Raw genomic sequence first — 14,120 nt, forward strand, 5'->3', positions numbered from 1 at the left:
AGTCCCAGCCCCTAAGCTGGTCCCGAGATGGAGGAGCGAAGAGCTCGGCACTCCGAAGTGGCGACACAACACGACCAATGTGGCGAGGTGGAACCCCTCGTCCGTTCGAGGCAACGGAGAAGGCTGACAGTATGACGCCGAAGTACCCGGCGTGGGTTAAGGAAGTGATGACGAAGCCCCCGGTCCAGGCGAGGTTACAGCGCTGCCCAATCCGAATCATTGACCTGTGCATAGAAGATAGTGCAAGCCGGAGATAACAGTAATAAAAAAAGGTTGCATAATTAATAATTCATGCAAAGTGAGTAATAAAATAAATATGGCCTGTGTGCCAAACACCCGACGAGGTAGGACCATGTTGATGATGCCAAAGTCCCCGAGACAACCGAACTTGTCGGTATGGCAATTCAATCAACAAGATGATCATGCGAGCCGATTTATGCCAATTGGGATGACGGTGTTGGCTTGCCGAAGTGACCGCGTGACGCAGTCGAAGTCGATCACCTACACACATAAAATAGTGCGGTCCAAAAAGAATAATATATATATATATATAATCCTTGCATAATTGCTTTTCACAAAAATAATTTATTTAAAGAGATGTGGCCTGGCGCCGAAGTCAATGTTGATGCAGGGCGTCGGCATGATGCGGTAAAGGTGTGGCAAAGCCCGAATTCACAGGTCGGTCCGAGTTCCGGATGCGGCGTTCGCCGAACTATGTACGGAAACTGATCGAACCACCACGCGGACGTCGTTAATGCGGCCACCATTTGGTAGACCTGTGTACAGATGATGGAACAAACCAGAGTAATAATTCCTTGGAAAAAATAAACCCAAACAAGCAAAAATTGCTAGGATTAATAGCACCTGGTTTATTTGTTGTAGCAGTCCGAAGAAAGGTTACTCCCAAAGTTGGGAATCGATCCGCACACCCATTGCCGGATGGGTGATGAAGCGACGACATGGCGATGCTGGCAAAGATTGTCTTGCCGAGGCCAAGCCCCCGGTCCAGCTAAGGTAACAAAGCTGGTCGGCTAGTGACGCCGAAGTCTCCAGAGTAGGTTGATGAAGCTAACGGTGTGGGTTGCCAACACAGGGAAACATGCCAAGGAGACGACACAACTGTGTCGACGGAGGTGGGATGACGAAGTCGGCACGCCGAGGTGACAGCGCGGCCCGGTCTGAACCAATCGCCTGCACACAAAAAATAGTGCAAGCCAGAAATAATAACAATAATATGCTTTAAAAAATTCTTCTAATTAATTAATTTAAGTGAAGTAAATAATTAAAGAAATATGGCCTGAATGCCGAGGTGACGGAGCAGGTCGATAAGGTGATGTTGCAGCCACCATGCCAGCCAATGTGTTGAAGCTGGTCGGCCGGTGATGCTGAAGTCATCGGAGCATGTTGATGAAGAAATAGCGGAGCTCCCGGTCCACCAGAGGTGTCGAAGTAGGTCGGCGTGATGGACATCGTCTTGAAGAAGCAACAGTGCGGCCATGCCGATGCAGGTCGTAGCTTGTGACGTGGTCAATGCCGGCTTGATGAAGTAACCGAGCGGCGATGCCGGTGTGCCCGCTCCGTGTAATCCGTGGGGCGGTGATGTTGGTGATCATTTATCCTTCGCGATGCCGAACTCTTTCTCGGCTCGCTGAGATGATGATCCGAAGAAGTTGAGCTCGGCTCAACAAAGCGACGACGTGTCTAGCACAGGTCGGCAGCCGCACAACAATATTGCCGGACTGGTTTGACACCACCTTGATGGTGAAGAGTACCTCAGAGAAGGCTTAAAATTTTATGGGAACATGTTTAAGAACAGCGCGCAATACCCTAGAAGGAAATTCCTTTAAAAATGTTGTCCAATACCCCGTTCATGAAGAAAGGTGAATTCGGGTCGGATTCGTATTCATGCAGAAAACGGATCCAAAAAAGTGATGCACTAATCGGAAGGTTACCGGAGTTTGAACGGTCGGATCGAGCTGAAATTCTGAGAGGTGGTAGATATGGAAATTCCACAGCAGATGAATGGTTGGATCTTGCAAATAACCTCTGAGCTGGGCTCTGGAGACCACACCCTAAACTCGTCCTGATTCCCGTCCAGACTCGACAGGGCTCCGATATATCGGAGATCGGCGGAGATTGCTCCATCGGAACACGACGGAATTTTACAGGGTTGTTGTAGACTCAATTCTGCACAATTCCATTGAAGGAATCGTCAAAGCGATGCTCAAGGAGGTGGTGGCAGCGGATACAAGTTTGCTATCCAGAAGAACAGCACGGTCGCCCGAGGGCAATGTTGACGTTGAGCCCCCGAGCTCCAAGGATGATTCCTCCATGATCATGGTAGAGATCAGAGTTGATGTTTGATGAAGGCCTCGTCCGAACATGACGATTGGAGGCAGGGCACAGTCCTTGGTCAAGCCAAGGTGACTAGTCGAGCCGGCGACGAAGATGCCGATGTCGTAGTTGATCTGGAGATGAGCCGTTGATCCTTTGTCGATCACACAGCGGAGCTCTCAATGAAAACACCATTGTCGGTGTCAAAACCGGCATATCTCGGGTAGGGGGTCCCGAGCTGTGTGTCATGGGTCGATGGGTAACAGGAAATAGGGGACACGATGTTTACCCAGGTTCGGGCCCTCTTAATGGAGGTAATACCCTACTTCCTGTTTGATTGATCTTGATGAATAGAGATTACAAGAGTTGATCTACCCCGAGATCATATGTTGTGGTCTAAGCCCTAGGAGTATGATGAATAATGTTATCATCATCTAGCGACTACCTTGGCCTCAGCTTATAATGTACCAGAGGCCTAGGATAACAAGAGTCCTAGTCGAATACGCCGGTGGAGAGGAGTCCTTGTCTTGATCACCAAGTCTTGTGGAATCTTCCTTGTATGCGACATGGGATACCTGAAGTGGCCCATGAGTAAACCGCCATGGGGGTCCTCGGCCCGATCCACCTGATTGGGAGACGACGTGGTGAGTACCCCCTAGTCCAGGACACCGGCAGCAGGGCATGGAACACTTTCCAAAAAAGAAAATTAAATTGCCATATGAATCTATTACAAGAGCTACTTATGGATTGCATACCAAAGATGATTATACCTAGATCTATTTGTCTTTTTATGCCTAGCTAAGGCGTTAAACAATAGCGCTTGTTGGGAGGCAACCCAATTTTATTTTTGTTCTTTGCTTTTTGGTTCTGTTTTGTAATAAATAATTTACCTAACCTCTGGTTAGATGTAGTTTTGTGTTTTAATTAGTGTTTTGCCAAGTAAGACCTTTGGATGGCTTATGGTGATAGTTGATTTGATCTTGTTGAAAAACAAAAACTTTTTCGCCCAGTCCCAGAATTTTGAAAATCACAGAAGCATGAAAAAATTCTAATTTTTTTTACAAAAGATTGACATACAAATTGCCTTTGTTGTCCTAATTTTTCAGAATTTTTGGAGTTACAGAAGTATTCGTACTACCTAGATTGCTACAGACTGTTCTGTTTTTGACAGATTCTGCTTTTATGTGTTGTTTGCTTATTTTGATGAATCTATGGGTAGTATTGGGGGGTAGGAACCATGGAAAAGTTGGAATACAGTAGATACTACACCAATATAAATAAATAGTGAGTTCACAACAGTACCAAAAGTGGTGATTTATCTTATACTAACGAAGCTTATGAGATTTTCTATTGAGTTTTGTGTTGTGAAGTTTTATGTTTTGGGTAAGGATTTGATGCACTATGGAATAAGGAGTGGAAAGAGCCTAAGATTGGGGATGCCACAGGCACCCTAAGGTAATATACAAGGATAACCAAGAGCCTAAGCTTGGGGATGCCTCAGAAGGCATCCTCTCTTTCGTCTTTGTCTATCAGTAACTTTACTTGAGGCTATATTTTTATTCACCACATGATATGTGTTGTGCTTGCAGCGTCTTCTATGAGTCTTTTCTTTTTAGTTTGCCACAATCATCCTTGATGTAAACACCTTTTGATAGGGACACATGAATCGTGATTTATTAGAATACTCAATGTGCTTCACTTATATCTTTTGATCTAGGCAATTTTGCTCTAGTGCTTCACTTATATCTTTTTAGAGCATGGCAGTGGTTTATTTTATAGAAATTGTTGAACACTCATACTTCACTTATATTAGTTTGAGAGTCTTCAAACAACATGGTAATTTGCTTTGGTTATAAATTTAGTCCTAATATGATAGGCATCCGGTATGATGTCATACTACGCCTTCTCCCTCGCCGACAGTGATGGCTCTCCTCCCACCCACCACCCCTCCCACTGATAACCCTCAAGTATACGGGATAGTTGTAGCATCTTTCGATAAGTAAGAGTGTCGAACCCAACGAGGAGCTAAAGGTAGAACAAATACTCTCTCAAGTCCTATCGGCCACTGATACAACTCTACGCACGCTTGACGTTCTCTTTACCTAGAACAAGTATGAAACTAGAAGTACCTTGTAGGTGTGATAGGATAGGTTTGCAAGATAATAAAGAACATGTAAATAAAAGCTAGGGGCTGTTTAGATAAAGATGCAACAAAGTAAATAAAGCGAGTGTGGAAAAGTGGTGGTAGGAGTAATGAAAGTGTCCCTAAGCAATCGACTACTTTACTAGACCGATAGCAAGTTTTATGTGGGATTGGCCACTGCTAGCATGTCATCCCTGACTTGGAATTCTATGCACTTATGATTGGAACTATTAGCAAGCGGTCCGCAACTACTAACGTTCATTAAGGTAAAACCCAACCATAGCATTAAGATATATTGGTCCCCCTTCAATCCCATACACAACAATCCCCTTACTCGGGTTTAAGCTTCTGTCACTCTAGCAACCCACTATAAGCGAATCATGAACGTATTGCAACACCCTACAATGGTAATCCCTCACGCTTGCACGACACGGAGGGCACAATAGGACAGCAACATAACCACAAGCAAATTAAATCAATCATAGCAATTCATCAACCACCAATAGGACAACGAAAATCTACTCAGACATCATAGGATGGCAACACATCATTGGATAATAATATGAAGCATAAAGCACCATGTTCAAGTAGAGGGTACAACGGGTTGCGGGAGAGTGGATCGCTGAATATAGATGGGGGAAGGTGATGGAGATGTTGGTGAAGATGGAGGTGGTGTTGGTGAAGATCGCGGTGATGATGATGGCCCCCGGCAGCGTTCCGGTGCCACCGGAAGCAAGGGGGAGAGAGCCCCCCTTCTTCTTCTTCTTCCTTGACCTTATATCTAGATGGGAGAAGGGTTTCCCCTCTGGTCCTTGGCTCCCATGGCTTGGGAGGGGCGAGAGCCCCTCCGAGATTGGATCTATCTCTCTGTTTCTGCATTCTCAAATTCTACCCCTTCACTGTTTCTTAAATATCCGGAGATCCGTAACTCCAATTGGGCTGAATCTTTCGCCCAGATTTTTCTCATAAAATTAGCTTTCTTGCGGCAAAAGAAGAGCGTCAACCACCTTATGGGTGGCCCACGAGAGTCCAGGGCGCGCCTAGGGGGAGGGCGCGCCCCCTGTCTCGTGGCCACCCCAGACACTGTTTCGCGTTGATTCTTCCTCCGGAAAATCCCAAATATTCCAAAATAATTCTCCGTACGTTTTTATCCCGTTTGGATTCCGTTTGATATTGGGTTTCTGCGAAACATAAAACATGCAACAGACGGGAACTGGCACTGGGCACTGGATTAATATGTTAGTCCTAAAAAAAGTATAAAAAGTTGCCAAAAGTATATGAAAGTTGAATAATATTGGCATGGAACAATAAAAAATTATAGATACGACAAAGAAGTATCAGCATCCCCAAGCTTAATTCCTGCTCGTCCTCGAGTAGGTAAATGATAAAAAGAATAATTTTTGATGTGGAATGCTACCTAGCATAATCTTGATCATATGTCTAATCATGGCATGAATATTAAGACACGAGTGATTCAAAGCAATAGTCTATCATTTGACATAAAAACAATAATACTTCAAGCATACCAACCAAGCAGTTATGTCTTATCGAAATAACATAGCCAAAGAAAGCTCATCCCTACAAAATCATATAGTCTGGCTATGCTCCATCTTGATCACACAAAATACTCCTATCATGCACAACCCCGATGACGAGCCGAGCAATTGGTTCATACTTTTTAACGCGCTTCAGCTTTTTCAACTCTTATGCAATACATGAGCGCAAGCCATGGACATAGCACTATGGTGGTAAAAGATGGAGGTTGTGAGGACAAAAAGAGGGAGAATGTAGTCTCACATCAACTAGGTGTATCAACAGGATATGGAGATGCCCATCAATAGATATCAATATGAGTGAGTAGGGATTGCCATGCAACAGATGCACTAAGAGCTATAAGTGTATGAAAGCTCAAACTGTAAACTAAGTGGGTGTGCATCCAACTTGCTTGCTCATGAAGACCTCGGGCGTTTTAGGAAGCCCATCATCGGAATATACAAGCCAAGTTCTATAATGAAAATTCCCACTAGTATATGAAAGTGAAAGCATAGGAGGCTCTCTCTATGAAGAACATGGTGCTACTCTGAAGCACAAGTGTGGTAAAAGGATAGTAACATTGCCCCTTCTCACTTTTTCTCTCTCATTTTTTTATTTTCTTTTATTTTCTTCTTTTTTTATTTTTTTGGTGGGCTTCTTTGGCCTCTTTTTTATTTGGGCTTCTTTGGCCTCTTTTATTTTTCATAAAGTCCGGAGTCTCATCCCGACTTGTGGGGGAATCATAGTCTCCTTCATCCTTTCCTCACTGGGGCAATGCTCTAATAATGATGATCATCACACTTTTATTTACTTACAACTCAATATCTCGAACAAAGATATGACTCTATATGAATGCTTCCGGCGGGGTACCGGGATGTGCAATGATCTAGCATAGCAATGACATCAAAAAACGGACAAGCCATGAAAACATCATGCTAGCTATCTTACGATCATGCAGAGCAATATGACAATGAATGCTCAAGTCATGTATATGATGATGATGGAAGTTGCATGGCAATATATCTCGGAATGGCTATGGAAATGCCATAATAGGTAGGTATGGTGGCTGTTTTGAGGAAGGTAAATAATGGGTTCATGATACTGGCGAAAGTTGCGCGGCACAATAGAGGCTAGCAAAGTGGAAGGGTGAGTGTGCGTATATCCATGGACTCGCATCGGTCATAAAGAACTCACATACTTATTGCAAAAGTCTACTTAGCCCTCGAAGCAAAGTAGTACTACACATGCCCCTAGGGGGATAGATTGGTAGGAAAAGACCATCGCTCGTCCCCGACTGCCACTCATAAGGAAAGCAATCAAAGAGCACCTCATGCTCCAACTTCGTTACATAACGGTTCACCATACATGCATGCTACGAGACTTGCAAACCTCAACACAAGTATTTCTCAATTTCACAATTACTCAACTAGCACGACTCTAATATCACCACCTTTATATCGCAAAACTATTTCAAGGAATCAAACATATCATATTCAGCGATCTACAAGTTTTATGTAGGATTTTATGACTAACCATGTGAATGACCAATTCCTGTCATCTCTCTAAAAAGATATAAGTGAAGCAAGAGAGTTTAATTCTTTCTACAAAAGATATGTCCACGCTCTAACAAATATATGTGAAGCAAAAGAGCATTCTACAAATGGCGGTTTTCTATGTGAAGAGAAACATGCAATCCAAACTTCAAATGATATAAGTGAAGCACATGAAGCATTCTATAAAGCCATACTCAAAAGATATAAGTGAAGTGCAATGAGCATTCTATAAATCAACCAAGGACTATCTCATACCAGCATGGTGCATAAAATAAAAATGAAAACTAAATGCAAAAGACGGTCCAAGACTTGCACATAATGCATGAACGAAACGAATTCGAAAACATACCGATACTTGTTAAGAAATAGGGGACGCCTTCTAGGGCATCCCCAAGCTTAGACGCTTGAGTCTCCTTGAATATTTACTCGGGGTGCCTAGGGAATCCCCAAGCTTGAGCTCTTGCCTCTATTCCTTTTCCTCATATCGAGACATCCTCGATTAGACACTACATCCACACAAAACTTCAACAGAAAACTCGATAAGATCCGTTAATATAATAAAGCAAATCACCACTCTAAGTACTGTTGCAAACCAATTCATATTTTGTTTTTTCATTGTGTCTACTGTAATATAACTTTTCCATAGCTTAATCCACTAATATAAAATGATAGATTCATCAAAACAAGCAAACTATGCATCAAAAATAGAATCTGTCAAAAATAGAACAATCTGTAGCAATCTGAACATCCACCATACTTCTGGTACCCCAAAAATTCTACCAAAATTAGGAAAAATAAAAAAGTTGTATAGAAATACAATGCAGAAGTAATCAGAACCAATTGATGTTCCAGTTAAAAATATAAAATCGCGCACTACAGACGAAGTTTCTGTCCTGCACCGTATAAACCAACAAGCATTGTAAACATCCTAAAGGCAAACCTTGGCACATTATTTTTATAATACACTGGAATTATACAAGGGGATAATTATTTTTGATGAAAATTTTCTGTAATCAAGATTCACAAAGTTTCCATGAGCATGAACAAAGTTCAAGGAGCTCTCCCACTTCAACAATGCTTGCCTTTCTCACTTTCACTTTCCTTTTTGAAAAGTTTTTAGGTTCCCCTCTTTATTTTTTTGATTTTAAACTATATAAAAGCACTCAACAGAAATAAATGACTCCCTAAAACTTCCGGGTTGTCTCCCTGGCAGCGCTTTCTTTAAAGCCATTAAGCTAGGCATATAGTGCTCAAGTAATGAATCCACCCAGATCCCAAGGTATATCAAAGCCAATTTTAATTAACAATGATTTGTAATTTAGTAGTGAGCACAAAGTAACATATATCATGAAACAACGAAGTCTAACTCTCTTCCTATGCAGCGGCATGTCATAAAAGAACAATTCATGCACACCAAGTAAAGGCCAATGCATAGTATAAACAGTTTCTTGCAATTTTATCATATTGAAAACATAGGGAGGTGGAGATATAGTTCCTCTCTCATAATAATTGCAAGTAGGAGCAGGAAGCACATGCATATTATATCTATCAAAATCATCATGTGCAACGGTAAAAGGCAACCCATCAATATAATCCTTAATAAGCACAAACTTCTCCGATATAGTGTAGTTTGGAGAATTCAAAAAGATAATAGGACTATCATGCATGGGTGCAATAGCAACAATTTCATGTTTAACATAAGGAACTATAGCAAGTTCATCTCCATAAGCATAATTCATATTGGCATCTTGGCCACAAGGATAGCAAGCATCATCAAAAAGGGATATTTTAAGAGAATCAACGGGATCATAACAGTCATCATAGCAATCATCCTTCGGTAAGCACGAAGGGGAATTAAACAATGTATGAGTTGGAGGGTTACTCTCATTAGAAGGTGGGCACGGGTAGCTAATCCGCCCTTCCTCCTTTTGTTCTTCGCTCTCCTCATCATCTTTTTCATCCAATGAGCTCACTGTTTCATCAATTTCTTCTTCCATAGCTTCCTGCAAAATATTAATCTCTTCTTGGACAGCGGAGAAGTCCTCAATATATGGTTGAACATAGGCATTAGAAGCATAATTATCATAAAAATATTGAAATATGGCAAAATTTTCAGATTTGTAAAGAGTAGCATCATACTTTTCAATCAAAGAGGCAATCTCATAAGCACCTTTAAAGGCAACAAATTCTTCAATTTGTTGAACATCATAGTAATTGTAAACACCCTTAGCATATGAAGATACTATTCCATTATCACTAAACAAGCATTGATAGGGTAGGTGTTTCTTAGGGTCTTTAGAACAACAAGTAAACTCATATATTTCACATAAATTCCAAGCATAGCATTGCAAACATTGAATTTGATCCCATAATAATTTCCCTATTTCAGATATACGGTGTCAAACAAAACAAGCATGCTCATCTAAAGAGTTTCCCTCAACTAAACTAGTGGGGGTTTCAGCACGAGCACAAAGGGATCGAAGATGATCCAAGTAAAAAGCTTCAGGAGTGTGATAGATTTTGAGTGGTTCTTCAACCATTGGTTCAGTAGGTACAACTAATTTTTTTGGTATTTTGCGTTTCCTACCCATATCTAAAGATAGAAAAAACCTAAGAACAGCAAATAAAAATTACTCAGTGATAAAGCAAACAAGCACACATGAGAATATTCACCCCACGCTATGACTCCCCGGCAACGGCGCCAGAAAATGGTCTTGATAACCCGCAAGAATACGGGATAGTTGTAGCTTCTTTCGATAAGTAAGAGTGTCAAACCCAACGAGGAGCTAAAGGTAGAACAAATACTCTCTCAAGTCCTATCGGCCACTGATACGACTCTACGCACGCTTGACGTTCGCTTTACCGAGAACAAGTATGAAACTAGAAGTACCTTGTAGGTGTGATAGGATAGGTTTGCAAGATAATAAAGAACGCGTAAATAAAAGCTAGGGGCTGTTTAGATAAAGATGCAATAAAGTAAATAAAGCGAGTGTGGAAAAGTGGTGGTAGGATTTATGAAAGTGTCCCTAAGCAATTGACTACTTTACTAGACCGATAACAAGTTTTATGTGGGAGAGGCCACTGCTAGCATGTCATCCCTGACTTGGAATTTTATGCACTTATGATTGGAACTATTAGCAAGCAGTCTGCAACTACTAACGTTCATTAAGGTAAAACCCAACCATAGCATTAAGATATATTGGCCCCCCTTCAATCCCATACGCAACAATCCCCTTACTCGGGTTTAAGCTTCTATCACTCTAGCAACCCACTATAAGCGAATCATGAACGTATTGCAACACCCTATAGCGGGAATCCCTCACGCTTGCGCGGCACGGAGGGCACAATAGGACAACAACATAACCATAAGCAAATTAAATCAATCGTAGCAATTCATCAACCACCAATAGGACAACGAAAAATCTACTCAGACATCATAGGATGGCAACACATCATTGGATAATAATATGAAGCATAAAGCACCATGTTCAAGTAGAGGGTACATCGGGTTGCGGGAGAGTGGACCGCTGAATATAGATGGGGGAAGGTAATGGAGATGTTGGTGAATATGGCGGTGGTGTTGGTGAAGATCGCGGTGATGATGATGGCCCCCGACAGCGTTCCGGCGCCACCAGAAGTAAGGGGGAGAGAGCCCCCCTTCTTATTCTTCTTCCTTGACCTTCTCCCTAGATGGGAGAAGGGTTTCCCCTCTGGTCCTTAGCTCCCATGGCTTGGGAGGGGCGAGAGCCCCTCCGAGATTGGATCTATCTCTTTGTTTCTGTGTTCTCAGATTCTACCCCTTCACCGTTTCTTAAATATCCGAAGATCCGTAACTCCGATTGGGGTGAATCTTTCGCCCAGATTTTTCTCATAAAATTAGCTTTCTTGCAGCAAAAGAAGAGTGTCAACCGCCTTACGGTTGGCCCACGAGAGTCCAGGGAGCACCCAGGGGGGAGGGCGCGCCCCCTGTCTCGTGGCCACCCCAGACACCGTTTCGCGTTGATTCTTCCTCCGGAAAATCGCAAATATTCCAAAATAATTCTCCATCCATTGTTATCCCGTTTGGATTCCATTTGATATTGGGTTTCTGTGAAACATAAAACAGGCAACAGACGGGAACTGGCACTGGGCACTGGATTAATATGTTAGTCCCAAAAAAAGTATAAAAAGTTGCCAAAAGTATATGAAAGTTGAATAATATTGGCATGGAACAATAAAAAATTATAGATACGACAGAGACGTATCACCACCCACGACCTAGGTTCTCCGGCGATCTCCACTTCTGACCAGTGAATTTTGGATCTCTTCCACTCATCTACGACGTCGTTTTCTGATACACATCTATACCCATCTCACATGGGTCCTTCTGGTGGATCAATGTTGGGATTGGATTTCTTGGCGGGCTTCAGCTTTGCGGATAAGGTTTTCAAATATTGTGGGAGATCTGTCCATCCCACGGATGACATGGGCCATTTCATTATGGCAGTGTCTTTCAGTAGGCATGATTTCCGTCTTAATGAGGATTCTATGGCAGCTGCCTTGGAGTCAGCAATTGGTGGATATGCCATTGATTTGTCGGTTCATCACATCAAGGACAAGGTATTGTCATTCATTGTCTCCTGCAAGCAAGTTGGCCTATATATTCTCTAGTTGCGATCATTTGCATGCCCGCATTTCAAATGTTATTTTCATCTATGGGGGAGTGGTGGTCCTAATTGGAAGCACGTGTTTGTGATCTGGAAAAAAGAGTGTGACGCTGAGTGGATCATTGTTAGTCCCTCCAAAAAGCATGCTACTCTTGGTTTTCTTGCTATGCATAAGCCTCCTTCTAAATCTTCTTTTAGATCAGGTTCATCTTTGGGAAAGAAACTTTCATTTGCCATGTTCCATCAGTACCCAACATGTAAAGGTTATCGATACCCAGCTACACAGCTATGTGTTGATACGATCTTAGAGGCAGGTTATGATGTGAACCCACGTGAAAGGGATATCATTCCCTCGCTGCCGCCGACCAATCTTTAGTGGACGTGGCGACGACGCCCATCTCTTTCGGAACAATCAATGTCCCGGCCAAAAATAATGTCGTCATATCCGGAACTGCACCTATCTTCATTGGAAAGGTTTCCCAGGTGTCACAAGATATCGTGACAGCTGATTATGTTGCACCGGTTTCACCAGCCTAGCATGGCTCTCTGACCCATCATGGATCCTCGGCTCCTCATGGACTATCTATGGCCCAATCTCCAACCCAAATGGGTCCATCCGAGGCCCTTTTGGATCGTCCAGTTTCCATAATTGAAAGATCTACTCAGGTTGTTATGGATGATCAATTACCAGATTCCTTGGTGGATTCTACTAGGGTTAGTGATCTCATTGATGATATTGTGTTCAATGTTTGGAAGTGTTAGAATTGTTTATCTATGTTGCACCATACCAGCTCATGCACCAAGAAAATCTGTTGCCGTAGATGCTTTCGGCTGGGCCACAGAGCCAAGGGCTGCTCCGACTCTACGCCTTCTCTGGCTTACATGTGGGTCCCGCGAGTCAATCCTACTTCTCCGGGCCGATCAACGGAGATATCCTCGCCCGATGCCTCGGTTTCCCTCCTAGCTTGCCCAGTTGGGTCTTTGTCCAGTCCCATCACGCTTGCCACCCCATCGCATCCGCCATTGCCCACCGAGCCACAACCCATTATGCCTCTACCACCCACCTCGCCTCCACCGCACCCCACCTCCCCCATTCCGCTGCAGATCCAGCTTCAACAGCGGCTGCAACTCCGCAGCCAGCAATGGCCAACTTTGCATTGGATCCTTTGGAGTTTGCTCCGCTGGGCTTTGACATCATCGACGGTGGTCCACTGCGCCTCCCAAGAACTTTCTTCTCTCCAGCGGTAGCACCTGATCGGCAGCACGAGGACTATGCCATCACCATCATTGAGCCAGCTCCTCTGCTTGAAGAAACCCTCATCTACCGCAACATGGTCAGTGATTTTGTTGTCAACACTCTTGGGTGGGCTGTTCTTGATGCCCAACCTTGGATTCAAGGAGTTGGGTTTTTTCGTTTCCGTAGCCCAGTTGCTAGGCAAGCGCTTGTGGATTATCCCCCATTTGATCTAGGCAATGATAGATTTGTCCACTTTGTACCGCATGATGAGGGTATTAACTACAGAGCAACACAGGGTTTTCGTCGGGGTTGGGTTATGATAGTTGGCATACCCCTGGATTACAGACGCACACAATATATTACTGATGCGATTAGCACCTTTGGCCGCTTTCATCACTAGCATCAAGATGATCCAATGTTAGTCCGCACCCTGGCGTATGTTTCTTTCCCGGCACCATATTTAGTGCCGTGTGATGTTGTGTACCGTGAGTATGCTGATTTTGGAGGAGCAAGGATTTCCTGGACTATACCAATCTATATCTTGTCTGCGGATTTTGCTGATGTTTTGCCAACCGATGAGAATACTATGCTATTCAATGGTAATCCTCATCCACTCCCAGGGCACATGCAGTTTGACAATCACGACTGGGTTATGCCTGAGTTTCATGAGCTCG

Source organism: Triticum aestivum, chromosome 1B (assembly GCF_018294505.1).
Source record: "Triticum aestivum cultivar Chinese Spring chromosome 1B, IWGSC CS RefSeq v2.1, whole genome shotgun sequence".
In the NCBI taxonomy this organism is placed as follows: Eukaryota; Viridiplantae; Streptophyta; class Magnoliopsida; order Poales; family Poaceae; genus Triticum; species Triticum aestivum.